The sequence below is a fragment of the Mobula hypostoma genome, chromosome 4, assembly GCF_963921235.1.
Source record: "Mobula hypostoma chromosome 4, sMobHyp1.1, whole genome shotgun sequence".
NCBI classification, from domain to species: domain Eukaryota; kingdom Metazoa; phylum Chordata; class Chondrichthyes; order Myliobatiformes; family Myliobatidae; genus Mobula; species Mobula hypostoma.
Window position 1 is genome coordinate 67311314 of NC_086100.1, and position 27009 is coordinate 67338322.

The following is a 27009-nucleotide window of genomic DNA, read 5'->3' on the forward strand; positions in this document are numbered from 1 at the left end:
TCATAACCTCAGAATGATCCCCAGCAGAAGCAAATGCACTGTTGAAAAGCACCTGGATGTGCACTTCAATAGCTGTGACCTGCAGACTGGATGGGGTGCATATTTGGCTTAGAGACCTACCACTGTATTATTTATTTTCTATGATGTAATGATTGACATACATACACCCTTTGCTAAATTTGTATTATTTAATAATATCCATTTAAAATTACATGTAAATTGTATTTTCAATGTTACATTGCCTTGCAGTTAGAATAATTGTAGCAAGGCTTTTGTGCATTTAAATGTACCTACTGAAATTTCTACATCACTCACTAATCACAAATCAGCGAGACACAATTCAAGTTCTCTCATTGTCTTGTCATGGCCATGATAAGCACACTATGATCCACAAGCAGAGGCAATGAAACAGCAAATAATGATGTATAAATGCCAACATCAAGTGTCATTGAAGCATTTGGCAGTGGAAGTCTCAAATCCAAAGCTAACTCTGAAAATCAAAAGAAAAACTTAAGATGCTGGCAGTGTAACATTAAAGACAGAAAATTGCTGGAGCTATTTAGCAGGTTAAACAGCATCTCTGAAGAGAGAAACATAATTAATTAAAAAATGTCAGTCTGAATACCGTAACTCCGCCACTCAGTTTCCAAGGTGCACGTTTCAGCAAGGGTCCTGGGCCCACCCCTCCTCGCTCAAATTACATTGAAAATGATATCCGCTGGACAACAGACTATAAATCTTGGAACTTTTTCCCAATGTTTTTTAAATCAGGTATAAGAAATCATATTAATATTGTCAATAAGATCATTTCATTCATATCTAACATTCAGTAAGATGTTCCAGGTTTCAAATCCCCATTTGTTCTGCGTTAGCTCGTTTGAGATAAAGCATGAGTTCAGTTGATGCAATTAACCTCAGCCTCTCTGGATTTTGGAAGGAAAGTGTAAAAATTAATCAATTTTGCTGATTACGAAGTGCATGTAGATAGAGGCTTTGCAAATGTTATGATTTAACATGGATGTGAAAGGGTAGCCCAGGAGAGTAAACTATCAAAAATCGCACATAAAGAATTTAGTCTTTGCCCTTGTGAGTGTACACAGCCTTAAGAGAGAACAAAGCACCTTTTTTTTCAGAACTAAGCTTCACTCGTTATAAAATTTATACACAAGGATAAAAGCCTACAAAAAAACTGTTTACATTCTTATTGTCATTTGATCAATACATACGGAAGTACTTTACTTAAAACCATAGCACCATTGCCAGTCATGTGAATCCGCACCCCCCCCCCGACCTTTGGGTGATACATCCTTTCATTGTTTAAGGAGTTTCCCCAGTTGACTCATCCCTTCCATGTCCAGTAGTAGAAGCAGTCTAGACTATGGTCTCTCCCTGCAGAGCTCTTGTACCAGTTGCACCAAGCTTCAATCTGCCTGTCAACAGGTACTCCAGCAGTCTGAAATGTGCCAGTCAGCAACATTCTCCAACAGAGAATTTGCCATTTTAGCAAATTCACTGTCTGCCAAGAGATAGGTGATTATCTCTTCCCCACCATAGCCGTCCTGAGGGCAGGGTGCATTGGGATGATATTTTGACTGTACAGGAAGGATCTGATTTTGAGGACCCTCACTGCCAGCCAAGTAAGCTCTTGGTGCTTGCTGGTGAGTTCTGGTGACAGAGCATTCTGCCAGATGATTAGGACACAGAATCATTGTCCTGTGGTGTCTGCAGGATGTTCTGTGCTGACCACTACCTAATGCTTTGTAATCAAAACTGTTAGCTTGGTAGAACTTTTCCAAAAGAGGCAGGTAGTGTGGTAATGTCCTTCTGACTGGGACATTGTTTGGCAGCAGGGCCAGACCTATTCTCTACAACACTGGAGATAGTAGAAGCTCAGCACATAATGACACTTGATGCTCATGTCTGCTCAGTCCTGATGAAGGGTCTCAGCCCGAAACGTTGAATGGTTACTCTTTTCCATAGATGCTGCCTGGCTTGCTGAGTTCCTCCAGCATTTTCTGTGTGATGCTCAAGTACTTTGGTTCCACACACACCATGATGTAGCCACGCACGAAAATGGTCCTCAGGATGAGGGCAACATTAGGTACATCTTTCCCTCATTCTCTGGGGATGTGCATTGTGGTCTGTTGAATCCAGATGAACTGGAAGATGGCCCGGGTGATTACTAAGATGGAAGAATGGAAGATAGACCAAATCTCTGCCAGTATGGCAGCCTCAAGAGCACGTCATCCCTGATGACCGAGTACTTCCAACTTATTTGGAAGGGAGTGCTGTTTCCATAGTCCCTATTTTTGTCTGACCTTTCCAATCTGCTCCAGCCGCTTTTTGTTACACGTCACAGCCCCTCCAAACCATATCCCTAGCACCTTCAGGTAGTCAGACCAGATGGTGAGGGGGTCAGTCAGATCAGTTGCCAAGGAGCATGGTCTCACTGTTACAGCAGTTGACTTTGACCCCTGATGCCCATGCAGAGTGGTTGCGGATGCTAATCAACCTGTGAACTGGCCTTGGATCTCAGCAGAGGATGGCATTGTTGTCCATGTACAGGGAGGTTTTGACTCGCGTGCCTCCACTGCCTGGTGACCTCACCTTCTCATGCTCTTGTTCTTCCTGATGGATTTAACAAAGGGTTCTGTGTCTCACACGATAAGATAGGGGACTGTGGACTCCCTTGACTGATTGCAGACTTGATGGGGAAGCTATCTATGCACAGCAATTAGATCCAATTCCTGTTTCCTTAACCAAAATATATTTTGGAGAGCAAATCCCAACAGGTATATGTGTGATATCCTGTTGCAGGCCTTTTTCTGGTTGAAACTGACCAAGCACACATCTACTCCTCCATCCCGTGTTTCCCTGATCAGCGGAAGGCTCTCAAAGCTTTTCCTGCCATGTCTCACACGTCTGATCCAGCTGAATCACCTGTCCCAGTGCAGCTTTGACCTTGTTGGGGATGGTCTTGGGCAGAATCTTATCATCTACATTTACTGCTTAATGTAATGTATTACTGCTTGATGATGCGAGTAATATCAGTCCTCATGTAGTTTGACATGAACCTGAAAGAAAATAATTGAAAATATGTTTCAGAAAAATGAAGTTGTGTTCCCAAAAAATATTCTGGTTTGATTTTCATCACATCCATTACTTTTGAGTTAGGATGCCAAATCAGTAAAATGAAGCATCAATTTGTAATAGCTTTCAGCAATTTTGTTGGCATGATATTAACAACCCTGATGCACAGACACCACCTACAGGCTGTTTGCCTTATTTAACTCTTATTTTAAGTGATGCTGATTAAGAAAACATTCATCAAAGATTGAACATTTGCTTTAATAAAATCAGTAGAGCCAAGAATAGCAGTGGAACTAACATCAAGGACTGGAAAGGGCATCACTTTTCAGGGTGCATAAAAGCAGCTAAGCCCAGTTGGGAGAGCAGAGGCCTGTGGCAACATCTAAGGTGCCCCAAAGGTGACTGTGCCCTGAAGTCTGACTTGATTGAACTTGGAGCTGCTTTGAAAGTACAGCAATGAAATAACGCATGTTTCTTGTTCAGGTGTATAGATCTAGTTTCTGTATGGTTTCAATAATTCAAGAAAAGCAGGCAACCAATCACCTGTTCTTTATTAATATATAAAATGTTAAAGGTTTGTTCACATTACTTTCCTGGTATTCATTGCCATGACTGATACATATTTGTAATAATCTACTCAGTCAACCCAAAAATGTAGAGGCTATTCAAAATAGCGGTGGCTGTTTTATTGGGAGGATTAGCTTATTAAGGAGATGACCTCTGATACAGATTTTTTTTCTTTAATTACAAAGTCATGCCAAGAACAAGAAAAGTTCTCTTTCATGAAGTTCTTTTGATGTTTTGCATTTCATTTCAAAAGTCCTGTTGCTGTTTATAAAGTGTATTTCTGCTATGACTCCTGAACTATGACAGAAGTGGTTTCCCGGAAGTCCCATTCTACTTGGGCCTGATACCATGTGAACTTAACTTCTTGTTTAAAATGAGTTCAAAGGATTCTTTGAAGTAGTCAGGTATTATTCTTCATATTCTCTGCGTGCTTTTAATTTAAACAAGTAGCAGAGAACCTCTGTGTGTACACGGAGCTTTCGTCCAGGTGGGAGAATTCCACATGGAAAGCCACGCACTGTAAACTAGCGTAGATATCACATCAACACCACAAAGATAGGAAAAAGAACAGCAAATGCTCGTGGTTGAATGAGAAAATGCCTCTTAGCAATACTTATTAAAAAGATACCTATGAGCAATTGAATGAACTGTACATGAGCTTTCAGATTATTGTAGCACGGTGATAAAAAGAACAAATGCTGGAAATACTCAGCAGATCACGCATTTCCATGCAGATTGATGCCTTTCATCAGAAATGCAAAATATCAGAAAAGAATACTTTTAAGTTCCAGAGATACTGAGGATGGGCTATGAGAGCAAAGAGAAGAATTTGTGATAGGATGGACACCTGCAGAGGTTAAAGGAGATGGGGTGGTTGAAAAAGGGCAGTAAAAGTTAGTTAATAACAGAAACAGAAAGCACATCCAAGGGGAGTGTAACCGAGGGAGACAAATGTATCTGAAGTTACCAGGAGCGAGAAAGCAAATTAGCTCAGTGTTAGAAAGGTAATAAATTTGAAATTGGGATTGTGATGGAAACTTAAAGTTTGTAGTCAACTGGAAGTGCACAGTTGCTCTTGTGAAACAAAATAAGAGACATACTACAAAGCAAGACACCAAATCTGCACTTGATTTCCCCATTGTAGTGAGGATCACTTTGAATGCAGTACACTAAATTGGAAGTACAACTGTATTTCTGCTGGGAAAAAAAATTGGTCCTCTGTATATAATTATAACCAGATGTCATGCAGTCCCAATAAAGGAGTGTATATTCTATAGGATGATATCTATATAGGAATGTGGCAAAAGAATAGTTTTTAAGAAGGGTTGATTGTGCTATGTGTACTTTCAGCATACAGAGATTTGTGAAAATCACTGCGTCACAGAACCAATTTGAAGCAAGATATGAGGGATGCCTTATTCTCAAATAATGGAGGCTGATGTTGGGTGGTCTTCCTGCTAATCTGATAAAACTGTTAAAGAAGTCAACATAATTAGTCTGGAGTTTGCGACATCGACATCAATAACCACTACTTATTATTCCAACTGTGGTGTTCAGTGGAAACATTACTGCAATCACACTGATCACCACAATTCTGACTCATTTCCCACAGTAGTTTCTATACCATCAACTGGGAATAGTCTCAACACTACTGAGCTTTTCCCAGGTATTAATGGATGGATATAAAGTAAGGAAAAACCACAGAATTCTGCTGCTTTAAAAAGCTATAAAAATGCTTTGCAAAATATTAGATATTCCAGAATCACGGGTAACAAGTTGTCAGATTATTAGCAATTCAAATTCATTATGATAACAAGGCTAAGTCTGAAATAGAATCAGGTTTAAAATTACTGGCGTGCATCAGGTCGTGAAATTCGTTGGCTTTGTGGCAGTAGTACATTGCGATACATAATAATAGAGAAAAAAAACTATGAATTACAATAAATAGTTATATATAATATAGTTAAATAAGTACCGCAAAAATAAAAACTAAAAGAAGTAGTGAGGTAATGTTGATGGATAAGTTCAATGTCCATTCAGAAATCAGATTGCAGAGGTGAAGAAGCTGTTCCTAAATCATTGAGTGTGTGCCTTCAGGCTTCTGTACCTCCTTCCTGATAGTAGCAATGAGAACAGGGCATGTCTTGGCTGATGAGGGTCCTTAATGATGGATATGATGAATGTCGCCTTTTTGAGGCATTACTCCTTGAAGATGTCCTGGATACTATAGAGGCTAGTGCCCATGATGGAGCTGACTGAGTTTATAACTCTCTGCAGCTTATTTCGATCCTGTGCAGTAGCTGTCCCACCCCACCACCAGGCCAGACGGTGATACAGTCACTTAGAATGCCTCCGAAATAGATACGTAGTTAGTACACCACCGGAGTGAGAAAAAGTTTTTTTTCTAGATTAGAAATGTTGTAACGTGGATGAAATCACCAGAGAGACAGAGTCACTGGTAGATACAAAGCAGCTTCTTTATTCAACACAACAAGGTATAGCAGGCATCTATGTACCGAGACGCTTTCCGCAGAAAGGTCTGTTAGCTCAATGTGGGCTCGATATTTATATGCTAAACACAAAGGCAATCGCTACTTAAAAAGTTATAGACAATGCTTAGACAATGCTTCCTTTCGAAACTACATACAAACATCACACCTTCGGATTTCATCCTTTCCTTCCGACACCAACATGTCTGGGTTGGTATCCACAGCCTTTAGTTCAATCCACAATATATTTATCTGGCATTTTACATGCTAACATAGAAGACAATTAATATTTATAATGTATAGATAATACTGTCTTCGAACCTACAGCATCAGGCACCAGAAGCAGCTGGTATTTACACCTTTTAGGAAGCCCATTGTGGTGGACTCAATCCACAGTCCTTTGTCAGACAGTTAAAATAGAAGTCTGGTGGCCAAAGTCATTTAAGTGTAAACAAATCATCTACCCAAAAGAAACCCACTCTAAGAGGAGTCCCTCCTCTTGGCCCTCCTGGACAAATTAAATTTGTATCAGGAAAGGCCAACCTAGGAGGATCAGCTCAAATAGGGCAGCAAAAATGCCCTATTTCGAAATTCCACCCCCCCCCCAACTTTGTGTACCTCGATATCTATCCTAGCATTACCTAATTGCTACTTACAAAATGTTAAGCACAGAGGCTGTTCCAAGTCTTTAGGAATGCAGCTCCTTTTGTGTGCCTGCAAGCTGACTGCATCTTAATCACATTCCTTTGTCTTCAGCCCTTTATCCTCTGGTCGCTGAAACTCTCCGTCCAGAGCACCCACAGGCTCTCTCATCAATGTACAGGAAGTGGTTGGGGTGGCCTCTACGTAAATGTCTGCAAGGACATCTCCCCGGTGGCACCCCCTTCCAAACTGTTCCATTGATCACTAGCTCAACTGCTGAAAAGGGCCCAGCTCCTCAGACTAGGGGTGACTGCTTTCAGATGCCGTGTGCAGTCTGAAATGCCATCGAAGTGGTGGAACTTGCCATATCTGCTTTAACTCAAAAATCCCTCCCCATCTATTTCCCAAATAATTTTCTATACTATGCTATAAAATTAATCATCTACCTGCAGCACCCAGCCTTCTTTACAGAGTACCATCATCATCACACTTTAGCAGGCTATTCATGGTTTTCCAACACGTTCTCAGTGTCTTCTGCCATGCTCTCAGCCTTTGCGTTTTCTCCGGGTATGTTTTCATCAGCTGTGGTCAGGTCTGCCATGGCCGGCTGGTGTTCCTCTCTTAGGATCTCTGTAATTACATGGTTACTGGGTACGCTTGGTTCCCCACTCTGTCTGTGGGAGCAACAAGAGGGTGAGTTGTACGCTTTAACCTGAGTCCACTGGCTGCCTCGCCAAGTCTGTACACACACACACACGTATTATTGGTTAAGAGTACCGTCTGTGGTCCTATCCACCTGGGGGCAAACCATGGCCTTTCTGGCAGCACCCTCACCATAACTTGGTCGCCGGGCTGTGGAAGAACTATCCCCTTTCCCTCTGGCTCTTTCTGATCAGTGATTCGCTGCTGTTGTTTCGCTCGATCCTTTAATACTTTAAGTTGGTTACAAAGGTTTTTCACATATTGGGTCATTCTATCCCTGTAAGCCCCAGGCTCCCTGCAACCCGTAATTACCCCATAAGGGAGTCGCATTGCTCGCTCCATCAATAATTTGTAGGGGCTGAGACCCAACGTGCGGTTCGGGGTTGCACGCAATCTCATCAAGATTCCTGGTAATACATCCACCCATGTCTTTCCTGTCTGAGCTATAGCTTTGGCTAACGCATTCTTGACTGTTCAGTTTATCCTTTCTAACATCCCTGAACTCTGGGGGTGGTAGGGTACGTGGAACCGTTGTCGAATCCCTAGCTGTCAACACATTTCCTTCATCACTTTCCCTGTGAAATGTGCTCCCTGATCTGAATCCACCTGAACTGGGGTTCCCCACCTTGGGAGGATTTCCTGAACTAGGATCCATGCAGCGGTGTGGACGGTGCAGTCCCTTGCTGGAAAAGCCTCTACCCACCAAGTGAAGTGATCCATGATTACTAGACACTAACTTCTCCCCCTGCTTTTTGGCAGGGGCCCTGTGAAGTCTATCTGGAAGTTTTCCCAGGGTCCCCTCGGCCGAGGCTGATTTGCCAGCTGTAGCTTTCTGCCCTTACCAGGGTTATGCTGGGCACAAATGATACAACGGTGGCAGAATTTCTCAACATCCCCGCCCATCCCTGACCACCACAGTCCTGCCGGAGGGTTGTGATCATGCTCTTCCTTCCCTGATGCATCACTCCATGATATAACTTTAGTAGTATCTGTCTAATACAGGGTGGGGCCACTGCGACTCTTTCCTCCCCGTGTGTCCAGCACCCATCTGGTCCCTCCTTTGCTCTTTTTCTCCTCCATTTTTCCTTCTCTTCTGCCTCTTCATATAATTTTACTAAACTGGCTTCTATCATTTCCTCCTGCACACTTGCAATTTCAATTGCCTCTTGTTCCTCTGCTGCCTCCTTTGCAGCAACATCTGGCAACTCATTTCCCTTCTGCTCCATGCTCTCACCCTTCTGGTGTGCTTTTACCTTAATCACTGCCACCTCTTCTGGCAGGCTCACTGCTTCCAGTAGCTGTTGTATTAGGTGCCCATGCTGAATATTATTGAAGTTATGAATCCTCATCGTGCCCAAGCCATTAGGTAATCCTGCACCACCCCGAATGCATACCGGCTGTCGGTATATATATTTACCCGCCTGCCCTTACTGCAGCGTAGAGCTTTTATCAGAGCTACCAGTTCTGCTACCTGAGCTGAGCAGCCCCCTGGCAGTGGTCCTGAAGCTAACTCTTCACCTCTTTCCTTTACCACGGCCCACCCAGTTCGTGGTTTCCCATCTATGTACCTCCTAGACCCATCTATAAAGATTTCATCTGCTGTTCCTTCCAGAGGTGTTTCCTTCACACCGATATCTTCTTCCTTGACAATTTCTATTTGGCACTCGTGTGCTTCTCCCTCTGTCAGGATAACGTTCACGGGATTCTCCCCTCTGTCTCTAACTATAGTTACTAATTTGTCCTTTGGAATGAGAACTGCCTCCAAAGCTGCTCTTTGGCTGTCGGTGACTGCCCTCATCCTCCCCGTGTTCAGCAGCTCTACAATGGTAGGGGTGTGTGCAGGATCAGTTGCCCCATCATCAGAACTGGTTCACTTACTCGCACAGCCCACACGGCGTGGTCTAAAGCTGCAATGCAGCGGGGAAGTCCTGCTGCAACGGGATCCTGCTTCATAGAGTAATAGGCCACTGGCCTTCTAGTGTCCTCATGGTCCTGCACTACTACCGCGTTGTAGTACCCTCCCTCGTTACTACAGTATAGGTGAAAGGGGCGAGCTGCATCTGGTAACCCTAGCGCGGGTGCAGAAACCAGAGCTTTCTTGATTTCTGTAAAGACCTTTTCCTCTTCTGACCCCCACTTTACTGCTTCTGGGGGGGCTTCCCTCATTTAATCAAGGTCTGTTTCGGGGTCACTAGCGCTGAGAATCCCGGTATAAAATTTCGGCAGTGGTTAAACAAACCCATCACCTTCCTCACTCCCCTTATGTTGACTGGGCGGGGCATGGAGCTGATTGCCAAACGTCTGTCATCTGACATGTCCTTCCTCCCTTGGGAAATGGTGTAGCCCAGGTACTGTACGGTCTGTTTACCTAGCTGAGCCTTGTGCAGACTGACTTTAAACCTCTCATCCTGCAGTACCTCTAAAACACTGGCCATCGCTCCTAAATGGCCTGCTTCATCTTCCAAAGCAATGAGTAGATCATCTACATATTGTAAGATGGTCAACCAGTAGGGCGTTAAATTGAGCTTTTCCAAAGTCTGCGCCATGACCTTATGAAAAATAGCAGGGCTATTGTAGAATTCCTGGGGGAGTCTGGTCCACGTATACTGCCGCCCACCCAAGGTGAAGGCAAATCGGTCTTGGGATTCAGGTGCTAAGGGGAGTCCCCAAAACCCATTAGTGATATCCAGGACTGAAAAAAATTTATGTCCTGGAGACAGGCCATTCAGGATTGTCGCAGGGCTCACTACGATGGGATGCAATCTGGGCATGGTCTTATTAAGGGCGGTATAGTCTATTGTTAACCGATATGACCCATCCGGTTTCTTTACTGGCCATATAGGTGAGTTAGTCGTGGCCGCAGTCTCTCTGAGTATCCCCTGGTGTTTTAGTTCCTTCACTATACCCTGGACAGCTGCCAGCGCGTCTGGTTTTATAGGATACTGCTTATGGGGTTTATGCTGGTCCCCATCTATTTTAACTGGGTTCATCTTTACCTGTCCACAACCTTGCTTGTATCTAGCCCACACAGCTGGGAACTGCTGATAAAGTAACTCATAGACACCATCCTGGCTCCAGTCTCTAATGATCGGGGCAGCTGCGCCTATGCTAGCCAGGCTGTGTATGCTGTTGGTTGTGCGCGTTCACTGCCCCGTCCATATTATTTCTCCTTTTCCTGAATCTATAATGGCTCCTGCTTCCCTGAGGATGTCTATTCCAAGGATCATGCCCTCATTATTTGGACATACCCAGAAATACACTGGAAGCTGCACTCCCCCGATTTCTAGTATTTGCGACTCGCTTCTTTCAGCTTTTACCGTTTTTGCTCCTACTCCCGTAATATAAATAGCCTGTCCGGTTGTTGGTAAGGGTAGGTCAGTTATCGATACCGATGCCCCTGTGTCCACTAACATATTGCATTGCCGGCCCCCTAACAATGCTGTTGTGTACATCCGCGGGTCATCAGCATTGGCAGTGGGGGCCACCGCCAGCTATCTTCCTGACTTAGAAGTCGTCTTTACTAGTTCTATGATCTGATCAGCAGTCAGATTGGACAGACTGGGTGCTGATGGGGTGAGTGACTGTGTGTCTGCCGTCTCCTTCGCCTGGGTTTTCCCCCTCCCTTTTGGACACTGTCTCCAGCTATGTCTCGATAGGCCACAGCTGTAGCATATCAACTCCTTCACTGCCTTATACCTGGTTTGGCAGTCCTTGGCTAAGTGCCCCGGCTGTTGGCAAGCAAAACAAACTCTCTGGGACATCACAGCAGCAGCCTCCACTATACCCACTTTACGATTTCTCTTGCATTTTCTTTGGTCTATCTCACTGGCACATGAAACTATCTCAGAGTAGTTGGACGCTACCGTTAATGCCTAAATCTAAAACTTCATGGTGCGCTGAACTCAGGCCTTCCTTCAGCATTTTCAGGAAGACTGGGTCATCCCTCCCTGGGTTATCCAACCCGGAATACTCCTTGTACACTCGGTATTTACGTTCTGCGTAATCCATGGCTGTCTCGTCAGCTTTTTGAATCACTGCCATTACCATTCCCTAGCTACTCTCGCCTCCCCCCAGCCGCTGCCTCACTTCCCCTTTAAAGGAGCAATATCTTTCTTCATTACTGGCGCTCCCGGTAGTTGCCCATGTACCATCCCGCAGCCCCGGGCCATACTGTCCCACATATTCCTCGGGCACTTGGCTTTCACTAACACATGTATATCTTTAGGGTGCATCTGGTGAATTTCAACCATTTCCTCGAGCTTGCACCAGAACTCTGAATTCCCACACCTTTTAGGAAGCCCATTGTGGTGGACTCAATCCACAGTTCTTCATCAAACAGTTAAAATATAAGTCTGGTGGCCAAAGTCATTTAAGTGTAAACAAATCATCTACCCAAAAAAAATCCACTCTAACAAGAATTGAGGCAGTGTGGCGTGATAGCTTTGGGTAAATTGGGTGATAGGAATTCTTTTCAATGGAACATCACTTGAAGACTTACAAATTGGCTAAAAAAATTAGCCTTCAACCATTTTCCTGTTCCTTTACAAATGTTCAACTGTCTGTCTATTGTGCCTCAATGTATTTTCATTCTAACCTCAGAAACATCAGCTGTATTGATTCTTTACTTTATTTATATCCAACCATTCCAATCAAAATTCCAAATAAAATTTATGACAAGTCATTGTTTGCTGCTGTGTTTCTCCAAACCAATTACCATATTAATCTTTTATATTTCCATGAACGTGCATTAATCTGATTAAAACAGCAAATTTAAGATTCTTTTCCCTTATTTCAGTGCGATAATTTTCTGGTTCAAATTCATCTAATTGTGGGATTTTCATCTCACAGTGAAGTGAATTGGGACAATTCAGTCTGCCTTCTTAAGTCACAGAAAATCTGATAAAAAAATCCAGGACAGAAAACAATGGGATGAAAAATGAAGAATGGAAACAGGTTGTCTGCCAATTTTTCTGAATTGGGCCATGACCCAAAAGGGAGGAAGAGAAAAAGTATACATTTATCCATATCAGCTTTTTTGCTGCTTTCCAAGATGTCAATGAAATACCAAGGAAGCAGGAATTATAGTTCTGCAGTAGCACTCTGTCATCTTACCTCTAGAAGCTTAAACATTGATTGGCAACAGGTTATTTAAACAGTTATTCATACCAGTTTTCTAATCACTGTCAATAAATTGTGTTCAGAAATAAAACTCTGCTTATTTTTGCTTCTCTTTCCCTATTAGTCTCTGAATTGTATGCCATTTATAACACTCTCTCCGCAATTCCAAATGACAAGAGAATATCCATAAGTCAAGAACAGAAGAAATGACTTTATTGGGCACTAGCTGAGCACCATGGTGTACAGTATATCCAAACAGTTATTGCAGAAGTCTACATTTCACAGAGGATGCAGAGGGGGATCACAAAGTCGAGGAAAGAGGACTGGGTCGAGACAACAGAGACCTATGGAGAAGAGGAGTTCGATGGGTAATAAAATGGACGAGTTCACGGTGCTAGCCAGGTGTCACAGAACATTTCGGGAGTGCAGTGTCATGTGTTTCACTGGGACGGGGCTGCACGAGGACATACCCGATCAAAACTTCTCCATGGACGGCTTCCAGACCGTTCCGGCGGACCTGAAGTACACTGAGAGCGGTAAGCATAAAGGAGTTGGGTGCTTACTGTTCTGGTTAACAAAAGATGGTGCAATCCGGGTCATATTACGATTGAGGAACGTGTTTGTAGACCGGATATTGAACTTTTTACTGTTGGACTTCGGCCACATTCCACTGAGATTCAACACTGAGCGGCACGGGAGGTCGTTCCTACCTGTGGCCATCGAACTTGTAGTTCCTCCCGTGAAGGGTCAGACACCCTGAGCCAATAGACTAGTCTTGGACTTTTTTCCATCTGGCATAGTTTGCATTTTGTTGTTTGATTGTTTGTGGTTTTTGTATTGCTATATTTATGCTCTATTCTTGGTTGGTGCGGCTGTAACGAAACCCAATTTCCCTCGGGATCAATAAAGTATATCTATCTTTGTGGGATGTTGCCCTAAGGAAGGCACTTGTCTCATACACTCCATACTATCCTTATTGCATAGGTGTTACTTCAGAGTAAAGGAGAAAGTGCTGAACATACTCTGCAGGTTTGTATGAGTAAATTCATGCCTTTGACAAACCCCATTTATCTCACTGAAATGTGAAAATAAAGACGTTTGACGTTGATGTTTATAATCATCTAGTTATTACATACTTTTTCATGTTTATTTTAATATTGTTAGCTGAACAAATATAAATAAAGGGACAACTGCTGTTAGTCAAAGACACTTTTGATAACAAAATACACTTGGGCCTCAAGCTGGTCATTCTACTGATCTAATCAGAAAACAAGTTGTGTAATGATTCTGTGAGCTTCTGTCATGTATAATATTAGACATTAAAATTGACAAGTTCTAATGCACAAGACATTGCTAGAGGGCACTGTTGCTTTACACATCTATATACTACTAAAACTCTCATGCTCTGTCTGTCTGTTTGTGACCTCCAATTAGTGCAAACAGTGCATTAGAGCGGCACTTTTTTGGCTAAATCGAATTAAAATGTGCTAACTTACAGAATACAGGCAAAATTCAGGGTTATATATTCCTATAACATTGCTCATTCGCCAAAAAGCAACAGGCTCCCTTTCAACACGAGAGCCGCTCCGCCATCATGGAAATCAGGACGCGACAGCCGGACGCATGCGCACAGCCAGCCTCAGCAGCGACACCTACTGGAGCAAAAGGGCAGGGCAGCTCTATTTCGAGCGGTCACATTCTGCTAATCACCACCAGCATGTGCAGGATTGGGACAGATCGAACTGCCACCCATCAATAAGAGATAATTAAATCTTATTGTAATGATGTACTTCAAGACACCCATAAAACCCTTTGCTGCAGTCAAAGGACGGCGGTGATTATATCACGTCCATTTAGGAGAGCGCCAACCACATCATCAAGAATAATCAGCATCCTTTGGTATTACTGCTTCGTATCTTCTACCCAGCATTAGGGTAAAAAAAATGGTCAGCATAATTATGCCGCATGGAAAGGGAAGGGGGTCATTATGGTCAAGAGATGATGCCAAACGTCGTTGGGAAGCGGCAAGGAGAGGGAGAGAACAAGAATCAGATGAGGCCCGGGCTGTACGACTCCAGGATCAAAGAGTCAGGACAAAAAAAGATGAGAGAAGAAGAGACAGAGGAGGAGAGGCTTACACGTCTCCAGGATCAGAGACAAACAACAAACAGCAGAAGAGATGAAGAGACGGGAGATGAAAGGGCTGCATGTCTCCAGAATGACAACGAGAGGCACAGAAGGAGAGATGAACAGACAAAGGAGCTGAGAAATTCACGTTTCCAGGATCAGAGACAAACAACAAACAGCAGAAGAGACGAAGAGATGGGGGGGGGGGAATGAAAGGGCTGCATGTCTCCAGATTGACAAAGAGAGGCACAGGGGTGGCAGATTAACCAGAAATGATCCCATAAAAAGTGTCCTTCGTTAAATGAGGAGCAGCTGTATTTGCTTTGCTACGCCTTGTTCTTCTTTAATAAACTGAGGTTTTCTATTTCCGTTCCCAAAGCAAAGCCATACCAACAGCATTCATGAAAATTTAATGTTCATTCTGCTCACATCAGACTGCATTACCCTTCTCTCAAAGGGTGCCCCAACAGGTCACTCCGTTGTCTAGTTTCTCTTAAGTTCAAGCTGTCTCACTACAGTGAACTTTAGTGATCTGCTGCAATTACTCTGCCCCACAGTGTGTTGTTTAATAATGGGGTTCTTGGCCTTTCAAACTGAATACCCTCAGGCAGCAGCTCGGACTTTGTGCTATCGTGTAGATACAATGGTTGTTGGCAGAATTTTAGATGGTGATGAGGAGCTGTGCAAGAGGGAGACAGATCAGCTGGATGAGTGGTGTTGCAATAATAACCTTGCACTCAACATCAGTAAGACTCAGGCATTGGTTGTGGACTTCAGGAAGGGGAAGTCTAGACAACATGCACCAATCCACATCGAGGGATCAACAGTGGAAAGGGTAAGCAGTTTCAAGTTCCTGAGTGTCAAGAGCTCTGAAGATTTATCCTGGCCCAACATATTGATGCAAGTTCAAAGAAGGCACACCAGCGGGTATATTTCATTAAGAGTTTGAGGAGACTTGGTCCGACACAAAAGGCTCTCGCAAATTTCTACAGATGTAATGTGGAGACATTCTAAATGGTTGCATAACCAGCTGGCATGAAGGAACCACTGTAATAGTTTTGAAAAGAGCTGCAGAAATTTGTGAACTTAAACAACTCCATCATGGGCACTAGCCTCCCCAGCATTGAGGACATCCTCAAAAGGTGATGCCCATCATTAAGGACCCACATCACCCAGGACATGCCCGCTTCTCATTGCTACCATCAAGAAGGAGGTACACTCAACATTTAAGGAATCAGATTTGTGAATGGACAATGAATCCATGCACACTACCTCAATATATATATTTTTATGCTCTCTTGTTGTACTACTTAATTTTTAAAAATATATTTCTTATTGTAATAGACATTATATATTATAATGTACTGCTGCCGCAAAACAACAAATTTCATGACATCTGCAGTAATATTAGACTGATTCTGATTATATGTAGTGGTACAGAAAGTGAACTGCAGTGGACAGGAGGGCTATACAATGGAACTGCCCAACGCATCACCTGCACCAGCCTACCTGCCATCAAGGACATACTGTATATACAGAAAAATGTCATAAAGAGACCAACAATATTATTAATCCTGTTCATGGACTACTTGTCCCACTCCCATCAGGGAAGAAGCTATGCAGCATCCATGGCAGGACTATCAGACTTAAAAAAAATTACTTCTCCAGTCCATCAGGCTGATCAACACCTCCGCCCATTAACCCACCCACCACTACTATTTATCATTTCTTGTCAGAGTCACCTTATGGACAGATGCTCTTGTACCTAGTGCCACTTTATGTACATACAATCAGTCTATATGTATAAGCTAATCTTATGTACCGTATGCATTTATACTTATTGTGTTCTTTATGCGTATTGTGTTCTTTAAAATTCTGCATCAGATCTGGAGTAACACTCAATTTCATTCTCCTTTACACCTGTGCATTGATGAACCTTGAACTGGGTGTCAATCCCTGCCTCTTCTTTCCCGACAATGAATCACTGCACAGGTACGTGTGGGGTGGCTGCTTATGAGGGCAAGTGTTGGATGGGCTGGGGCAAGTCATGCAGCCAGGTTTGAACTTTGACCAGTATAGCTCACCCCAGCCCACCCTAGCTGGCAGGGCATTGCCAGAGACTGGTAGTAAGTACTCCATGTGTTTATATTTCATGATAATCCTATAGTCTCTTGCATCTCCGCCTTTTCCTTGTCTGTTCAAGTGTACAGCTTCTACAAACCCAAAAATTTCTCTGCTGCAGATAAATCCTTAGGATGGGGAGAGTTGTGCAAACAAACAAAGTGAGGCAGAGACAGCAGCTGTCATCATATCCAATATGAGGGCCATAGGATCAGATGGGAGCATTAACACTGAAAAGTGATCTCACCTCACAGTGCTGGCCAAGGGCCCTGATCTAGCAACATGACTTATCAGGCCTCACTACACAAAATAAGAATATATATATCAATTATTTACATTATAAATAGTTACTTATATTATAAATGATGCATTTAGGAGCTGATTCCACTCATGCTCGGGGATACATCCTGAGTGCCAAACAAGGTGGCAATGTACTACATTTGTTCTCCATCTTTTCACATTTAGAGATTTGTTTTGTTTATTTGTGCCACATCTTTCTAACCGTTCCTTGCAACTTGTTCTTTATGTTTGTGCCTGCACATTGAAAAGCAAGACAGATGGCAAATGTTGGCCCACTGAATCCACAGATGAACTGCAGACGCTCTGATAAAACGGGCAAAATGCAAAGGGCACCTGGTCCTCCAGCTTACATTAGAAAATGCTAACCTAGACAATGAATGGACTCTCCAATCTGATTAAAGTGTTTAGCATTAGTATACTAATGCCCCCATTTACTAATGTTTCCACTGTAATTCCACTGGTTTTCTGGGGAACCTGTCTGTTAATTACAAAGCAATTTTGCCACATTTTTCTGCTCATGGGAATATACAATTCTGGAATATCCATAATGCAGATAGATGAATGTCTGTACTTTACATTATCTTCAAGTTGTTAATCAATTTCAGTTTTTAAAGATATTTTAAATTTTGGATTCATTTTAAACTACTTGAATGACTTTGACGTGGCTCTGACTTTCACAGATATATAACAATAGTTCAAAGGCCGTTTACAGCAGTGAGTTGTCACAAATAGGAAAGAAGATCATCTAACCCATCAAGCATACTCCATTGTTCAATGTTATATCCCCACACTTCCCCCATGCCATTGATGCCTGGTGTATCCAGAAATATATTTACTTAAAAAGTGATGATTTGGTCTCCACAATCTTTTGCTGTACAAAACTTCACGAGTTCACCACCTTCTGAGTGAAGAATGGAGGCATTGAGATACAAGTCAGACCGAGGCCCTTTGGTCCATACCAACCAATCAACCACCCACTTAAGTTACTCAGACCCTTATTTTTTTCCTAACATTCTCCTCAACCAAGTTATACCACTCACCTACACACTAGATGCATTGGCCAATTAACTTTACAACCTGCATTTCATTGGGATGTGGGAATAAACCAGAGCACTCAAAGGACATCCACATAGTCATACATAGGACCTGCAAACTCCACAAGGACAGCACCTGAGATCAGGATTGAGCCCCAGTTTTCTGATGCTGTGAGCCATTGACTCGACAAGCTGTGCCATTTCTTACCTCAATCCTAAATGTCTTAACCATATCTTGAGATTTGATTCCTGGATTTAGACCTCCAACCAGAAGAAAAGTTCTAATTGAACTCTGTTAAAGTTATATACAAACCCCATTTCCAGAAAAGTTGGGATATTTTCCAAAATGCAATAAAAACAAAAATCTGCGATATGTTAATTCACGTGAACCTTTATTTAACAGACAAATGTACAAAGAAAAGATTTTCAATAGTTTTACTGACCAACTTAATTGTATTTCATAAATATACACAAAGTTAGAATTTGATAGCTGCAACACACTCAACAAAAGTTGGGACAGAGTTAAAATAAGATTGAAAAGTGCACAGAATATTCAAGTAACACCAATTTGGAAGACTCCACATTAAGCAGGCTAATTAGTAGCAGTTGAGGTATCATGACTGGGTATAAAAGTAGCGTCCATCAAAGGCTCAGTCTTTGCAAGCAAGGATGGGTCGTGGCTCATCCCTTTGTGCCAAAATTCGTGAGAGAATTGTTAGTCAGTTCAAAAGGAACATTTCTCAATGCAAGATTGCAGAGAACTTAGGTCTTTCAACATCTATAGTACATAATATTGTGAAAAGATTCAGAGAATTCAGAGACATCTCAGTGTGTAAAGGGCAAGGTCGGAAACCACTGTTGAATGCGTGTGATCTTCGAGCCCTCAGGCAGCACTGCCTAAGAAACCATCATGCTACTGTGACAATTATAGCCACCTGGGCTCGGGAGCACTTCGGAAAACTATTGTCACTCAACACAGTCTGTTGCTGCATCCAGAAATGCAACTTGAAACTGTATTACACAAGGAAGAAGCCATACATCAACTTTATGCAGAAACGCCGTCGAGTTCTCTGGACCCGAGCTCATCTCAGTTGGACCGAAAGACTGTGGAACCATGTGCTGTGGTCAGGTGAGTCCACATTTCAGCTAGTTTTTGGAAAAAACGGGCATCGAGTTCTCCGTGCCAAAGATGAAAACGACCATCCAGATTGTTATCAGCGAAAGGTGCAAAAGCCAGCATCTGTGATGGTATGGGGGTGCATCAGTGCCCACGGCATGGGTGAGTTGCATGTATGGGAAGGTACCATTGACTCTGAGGCATATATTAGGATTTTAGAGAGACATATGTTGCCACCAAGGCAACGTCTCTTCCCGGGACATCCATGCTTATTTCAGCAGGACAATGCCAGACCACATTCTGCACGGGCTACAACAGTGTGGTTTTGTAGACACAGAGTGCATGTGCTTGACTGGTCTGCTGCCTGTCCAGATCTATCTCCTATTGAAAATGGCGCATCATGAAGAGGAGAATCAGACAACGGAGACCACGGACTGTTGAGCAGCTGAAGTCTTATATCAAGCAAGAATGGACAAAATTTCCAGTTGCAAATCTACTACAATTAGTATCCTCAGTTCCAAAACGATTAAAAAGTGTTATTAAAAGGAAAGGTGATGTAACACAATAGTAAACATGCCTCTGTCCCAACTTTTGTTGAGTGTGTTGCAGCCATCAAATTCTAAATTTGTGAATGTTTACAAAATACAATTAAGTTGGTCAGTAAAACTATTGAAAATCTTTTCTTTGTACTTTTGTCAGTTAAATAAAGGTTCATGTGAATTAACATATCACAGATTTTTGTTTTTATTGCATTTTGGAAAATATCCCAACTTTTCTGAAAATGGCGTTTGTAAGTTTCAAGGATATCCCTCCCTATACTTCAAAACTCCAGCAAATATAGGCCTAGTCAATCCAATTGCTTCTTATATGATTGTCCTATCATTGCAGAAATTGCTCTGGTGATTCTTTGACATACTCAAATATATATTTTCTCAGGTAAGGAGATGGAAATTTCACATTATACACCAAGGCCCTCCATCCTTGCTCCTATACTCACAACTCTTCCAAATCAGACAAGTGCACCAGTTGCCATTTTAACTGCCTGCTGCACCTGCATGCCAGAATTCAGTGACTGGTATGTAAGAGCCCCTCCAATTCCTTTGTGCAGTAACATTTCTGAAACTTCACATTACACAGAATCTTCCATGTATTTGCCCATTTACTTGTTTCGGCACCTTGAAGCCTCTGTGACTTCCTTACAATTTACAATCACACTAAATTTCATGCTATCAATGAACTAGAAATATGTTTAGTTCCCTTATCCAAATTGTGAATTTATTTTGTGATCTGCTGGGGCCCAAAAACTGACCCCTGTGGTACTCACTACCTATTCACACTCTTGTTTCCTGTCTGTCAGCTAACGGTTATTCCTTGCCAGTATTTTACTGCTTATCCCACATCCTTTAACTTTCAGTATTAACTCCATATGTGGGATTTTATTAAAAGGCCATCTGAAAATCTAAGTACTCCACAGCCACTAGTTCTCCCTTATCTACTCTTAGTAATTAGATCTTCAAAAACTCTGGTTGATTTGTCAAGCACCATTTCCCTTTCATAAATCCATGCTGCATTCTCTAATCCCACTGATATTTAGATATTTTTGTCCCGTAATCACATTCTTTATGGTAGTTTTATTTTTCCCTACTACTAATGTTAGGCTAACTGTTCTGTAGTCTCCTGCTGTCTCTCTCCCTATATCTTTGAATAGTGAGCTTACATTTGACGCAACCTAATTTGTAAGAACCATTCTGTCATCCATTAAATTTTGAATAAAGATAATACATCTATAATTTCCATGGCTACTTCTGGTTGTTGATTATTATGACCTGCGAGTTCATCCACCCTCAGTACTATTCATTTCTCCAATATCTTTCCCTAAGAGTAAGGTCCTTTAATTCCTTTTTATTAATAAGGGTTTTGGTTTCCGAGCATTTCTGGGAAAAAATCTGTGTTACCTTCTGCCATTTTTATGTTCCTCACATTATAAATTCTACTCTTTCCGACTCTGATACACCTACATTTGATTTCACGTGGAGCTCTAGCTGCTGCATAGTTGCTCCTTGCAGAATGACTTTCCTATATGAAGCGGCAGCTTGGCAAGTGCTCTGCGCCGGGTTTGGGTCAGTGAGGCTGGGCAGTCACTGCAGGCTAGCGATATTGGACAGCAGGCTGCATCAAGGACACTCCAGCCATTCACTCTCCCAGTGAAGATTTTTTTTTGGCAGGTGAGGCAAAACTCTGAACAAACTTACCCTCTCAATTTGCCCTTCTTATGCAATCTCACGTCCAAATATATTTATTTATTGAGCTACATCGTGGAATAGGTCCTTCCAGCGCTTCGAACCACACCGCTCTGCAATCATCTAATTTAATCCTAGCCCAATCACAAGACAATTTACAATGACTAATTAGCATATCAACTGATTTATCTTTGGACTGTGGGAGGAAACCGGAGTACCTGGAGGAAACCCTTGTGATCATGGGGAGAAAGTACAAACCCCTGACAAGCAGAGGCAGGAATTGAACCCAGGTTCCCTGTACTATAAAGCGCTGTGCTAACCACTATGCTAACACACCACATATACGTAATTATTTATTATTTATGTATGTTTTGAATTGCATAATTCAATTATTGGCTGCAGCCCTCACCCTGATGGCCAGTTTCGTATGTGGCTGCATCAGGTTGTGCGTAGAGCCCAGGTATGTGGGCACCAAGTACCGCTACGTGCCCAGGTTCTACTTGTCGCCCTGGCTACGAAGGATGGGTCTGGCCCCACTCCCGCGCAACGCCCCAGTCAGCTGGTCGTTGCCGGCATACCTGTCCTACGTAGCAAAGTTCTTCCAGGAGAACGCCTTTGACCACAGGGCCATCAGGCAGTGGTCGGCACGTAGTGTCCTGCAGGCACTGCAGGAGAAGGACGTGATGGACACAGTGGGGTGGTTCCCGGAGCAGACTGTCCAGTTCATCTGGCAAAATGCCTCATCGCCAGATCTAACCAACAGGCACCAAGACCTCGCCTGGCTGGCGGTGAGAGGGGCCCTCCCAGTCAGAGCCCTCCTGTACGCCCGGAACGTCGTCTCCGCACCCCACTGCCCACGGGAGGACTGCAATGAGGAGGAGTCTGTGACCCACCTCTTTGCACACTGCCAGTTCGCAAAGAGGGTGTGGAGGAGGATGGATGGGCTAGTGTCACGGTTTATCCCCAGCAGCTGCGTAACAGAGGACTCTCTGATCTACGGGCTGTTCCCGGGGACACACACGGAGACCAACGTCCGGTGCTGCTGGCAGATCATCAACTCGGTGAAAGATGCTATTTGGTCGGCCCGTAACTTGATGATCTACCAGCACATGGAGATGTCCGTGGGAGAATGCTGCCGACTGGCACATTCTCGACTGCAGGAGTACGTGCTGAGGGACGCACTGAAACTTGGTGCAGCCACCGCAAGGGCCCGGTGGGGAAGGACCACAGTATAGGTTTCTCCACCCGTGGGAGTGGGAGGGGTCGGAGGGCGGGGAGTATACCCCTCAACAATGAAATGATATGGTAAGCTGAACTACTGGAGTGCCACGTGGGTGGCTATAAATACGGATAGGTACTGTGTATAATGCAAACGTATGTAAACGATGAAAAGTTATTGAATGGTTTATTGTATATATTTATTTTTGAATAAAGTATATTTTGAAATAAAAAAAAAATTATTGGCTGCAGGAGTACGTGCTGAGGAACGCACTGAAACTCGGTGCAGCCACCGCAAGGGCCCGGTGGGGAAGGACCACAGTATAGGTTTCTCCACCCGTGGGAGTAGGAGGGGTCGGAGGGCGGGGAGTATACCCCTCAACAATGATATGGTAAGCTGAACTACTGGAGTGCCACGTGGGTGGCTATAAATACGGACATGTACTGAGTATAATGGAAATGTATGTAAAGGATGAAAAGTTATTGGATGGTTTATTGTATATATCTATTTTTGAATAAAGTATATTTAAAAAAAAAATTATTGCTTAAAACCACATCCAAAAATAATTTTAAAAATCTAGAATCATATAGAAAAACACTTGTGTATACATTCCCAGGCTGTATTGGTGAATTATTTTACTGCAGAAGACTGCAAGTTCAGACCATTAAACATTAGTGACAAATTTTCTCCAAGTTACTGAAAAGCATTCAATGGTAAAGGGTATGTGGACTAGAAACTGCCAATCCTCCTTCAATCTTTTTAATAATCCAGAGGTCAGGAGTAAGAAGGTAAACCCTGTTCAACTCCAGGAAATCCCACTTCCATAAGTGGACCTTTCCTTTCAACCAGCTCAGGTCATCCCTCACCAAAAATAGTTAATTCCAAAAGCTAAACTTGGTATGAATTTTATCACTGTTATCCCTTATCATGTGATGATCTCCCCTGTGGTTCATTAGCAGATCTTGACGTAACTCAGAAAGCCAAACCTAGATCCACACATGCATCCACAAAAATTCCTGATGATTCCAAAAGCACCATTTGATGCTTCTCTCTCATTTATTTCTGAGTTTGTTTTACTGTTCCAAGTCTTACCACCAAATAGCCAGACATTTGGAGAAAAGATACAATAACTCCCACCATGCCAACTCTAAGCTTTCCCACCGATTTGGACCCCTGGCCAAAAGAAGCACTGTGTGCATTGGGAGAGTAGTGCGTGCACTGGGATAGTGGCACTTCGATTCCACTGGAACCTGAGAGCACATTTTCAGGTGCTGTGTCCTGCAGCTCTGATTGGTTTCTTCAGTTCATTTAGAACACTGGCTTACGTGCTGTCTGTTTCATCAGCACTTTAGCCAAGGTCTTGCCGATTGTTATTGGTTGATCAAAATAGTAGGATCTGCTATTGCTTAGTGATGGAAGTTCTATCAAGCTCTCCTGTACTTCATCAGCTGCCAAGTCCATGACCTTGCTTGCATGAAGTAAAACAAAAATGCCCTCTGGTGTTTTTTCTTTGTAATTAACCTTAATTTAAAAAAGCAGAACTGTCCTGACATTCTGAATTGTCAATGAATGCATAATTAAATAAGCTAATCTGGAGCCAAGCTGTTGAAAGTCAGAGGACAGCCAAGCAACAAAATGTAGTTAATTTCCAAACAGACTGTTAGGAAATCATCATTGTTCAGCATCCTACATGTTTATTATTTTAAATGATATGCTGACAGTGATTTATTACATATTTTGTCACTGTCAATGAAGTATAATACATTCTGTACTGGAGCAACTACTAATCGCATTTTCATATCAGACTGTGCAATATAATTGCTTTAATGAGTTTACTTGCTTAATTAGCTACCTTTTCTTCATTACATGACACGGTTTCCCCAACAGAAAAGTTCTCGTCATTGTTCATCTTGAACTTGCTTACCGGAGGGAAGTAAAAGCAGTTCAAAGTGGCCCAGCTGTGGAAAGACTTGTAGGTGGTTACACGGCTGTGATCCTCTAACAAACAGTTGTCATTATATACATTAAAGGAGGGAATTTTCCACTCAATAGCATGCAAAAAATGTTACATTTTATTATTGTTCCATCAGTGTAGTGAAATCTCTGATAACTACAAAATGGTGCTGCTACATCACGGCTCCTGTGGTCTGCGTTCACTACTGAACTTGGCAGCTATCCTTGTGGAACTTGTGAGTTCTCCCTGCGACTCTGTCGGGCTTCACCCTCCACATCCCACCCCACCCTCACGGTCTGGTTTCATTCCATAAGTTAAAGATACCCCAAGTACTGTATAGCTAAGTGGCAACATGATCAATGAAGTGTTCAGGGACATATGAGGGAGCATAAGGTGCAGTATTATGCTGAAATAAGAGGGGAAGTGGGACTGATGGGATTACTCTCCTGGGACCTGATAGGCAAAATGGCATCCTTCTGCTTTGTAATAAATAAGTAAAATAGGAACAATATTTGGGTAAAAAATGAGAATGGATCAAACAAAAAAGGAAGCATTAGGGCAGCATTAAAATCCTGAGGAGAAAGATAAATTTCAAGGAAAGGCATAGAAGAAGTGGGAGATTTATTAGGTTAGAATATTCCAAAGCACAACGCCTATCCATAATGCAGTGCACAAAAAGGCAGAATTGGCATACTGAGGCAAATAAGGAAGGGAAAAGAATAGTTGGAACAGATATAGCGTATATAATTATGAAAGGAAAAATAGATCATTACAAAAAATAACATAACAATATAAAAATAAATAAATAATAATACAGCCCAAGTCCCTGAGTGTCATGGTCTGTAAACCGATGGTGCATAGATGTTGTCCTGGAGCCACGTTTCAGCAAGAACAAGCTTGCAGCAGTTCCTCATATCACACAAGTACAGCCACAGATGAATGCAATCTAGCTTGTCCTTCACTGAGCAAACACTGGAAAACAACACTGATGTGAGGGGCCAGCTCCCACCCTAGCGCAGAATCCAGCGACACAAAGACAGCTCCTGCGTCTCCTTTCCCAGCAGTTGCAACAGGTAACCCCAAGAGATGAGGGCCAAGTCTGCGACACTACTGAGGCAACACAGCTCCCCTGTCCTACCAATGAACCAGTGAATCCGAATGGCAGTATTGTACATTACCGATGTGCAACAGGGTCTTGTGATGACAATAAAAATCACCTGCATCATCTGTTGGATTGCGCACCACCTCTGATGCCTTCTTCCCTGGGTGTAACCCTGGAAGCAGAAGGTCAATCGCTGCATAGGAGGTAGTAGATAGTCTACATTGTTGAATACCAAAGGTTCAAAGGTTTCAAAGATACATTTAATATCAGAGAAATGTATACAATATATAACCTGAAATGCTTTTTCTTCGCAACCATCCACAAAAACAGAGGTGCCCCAAAGAATGAAAGACAGTTAAATGTTAGAACCCCAAACTCCCCCCCAGCTCCCCTCCCTCTCATGCGTAAGCAGCAGCAAGCAACATCCAACAATCACCCCCTCCCCCCAGCAGCTACAAAAAAGCATCAGCACCTGCCATCAAGCACTCAAGTGTGAGCATGGCAACAGCACAGACACAGACTTGCAGTTACTCCAAAGACTACATTGTTCACTTGACATTCGACATACCACAGGCTCTCTCTCTCCCTAATAAGGGAGAAAGAGATGTCTCTGTTTCACAGCGAGAGGGAAGACATAACAAACAACTCACTGGTTTACGAAGTTAAAATTCCATTGCGTCCCTTTTTGCGAGCTCCGTGCCCAAAGATCTCAGGTCTCTGGGCACACAGTTGTAGATCTCCCTCCTCCTGTCATGACACCGACCTTCGATCTGCCCGTCTCCAGAGCCACGAGATCTCGGCCCTCCGAAGATGAGCTGAACTCTTAGGCCAAGCCCTTGGCATGCTGAGCCATGGGTAGTTGTGAAACCCCAAGAGCAGGTCCCATTCCCGCCAAAGAACCAGAGTCAGCGTGTAACTCCAGGTCAAGGTCTCCAACAGAACCCTGAAAGGGAAAAATAAGGATATTAAAGATTGAAATAGAGCTGTTTCCAAAGATGCAAGCGAAGGAGTCGCCGATAGGCGCCATTAACCCTCCTAATGCTCCGCAATATCATACATAATACCAGGAAGAGTGACTAATTAATAATCACAGTGCTTGGGACAATCATGTAATAAATGGGACCAAGTAACATCCAAACAATATCAAGATAAGTTTATCTTACCATTATTTGTTCAATATTTCTGGC

General features: G+C 42.9%; 1 long non-coding RNA gene across 1 annotated transcript in view; it reads right to left on the reverse strand.

Moving 5' to 3' along the window:
* Positions 1-300: 300 nt before the first annotated feature.
* The window catches only part of LOC134345362 (uncharacterized), a 62367-nt gene continuing 35658 nt past the window's right edge, over positions 301-27009 (reverse strand). The window contains exons 2-3 of the long non-coding RNA XR_010017663.1: positions 26473-26765; positions 301-3074 (exon numbers count right to left, since the gene is read on the reverse strand). This is a non-coding gene — a long non-coding RNA (uncharacterized LOC134345362). The remainder of the gene's footprint in view (positions 3075-26472; positions 26766-27009) is intronic.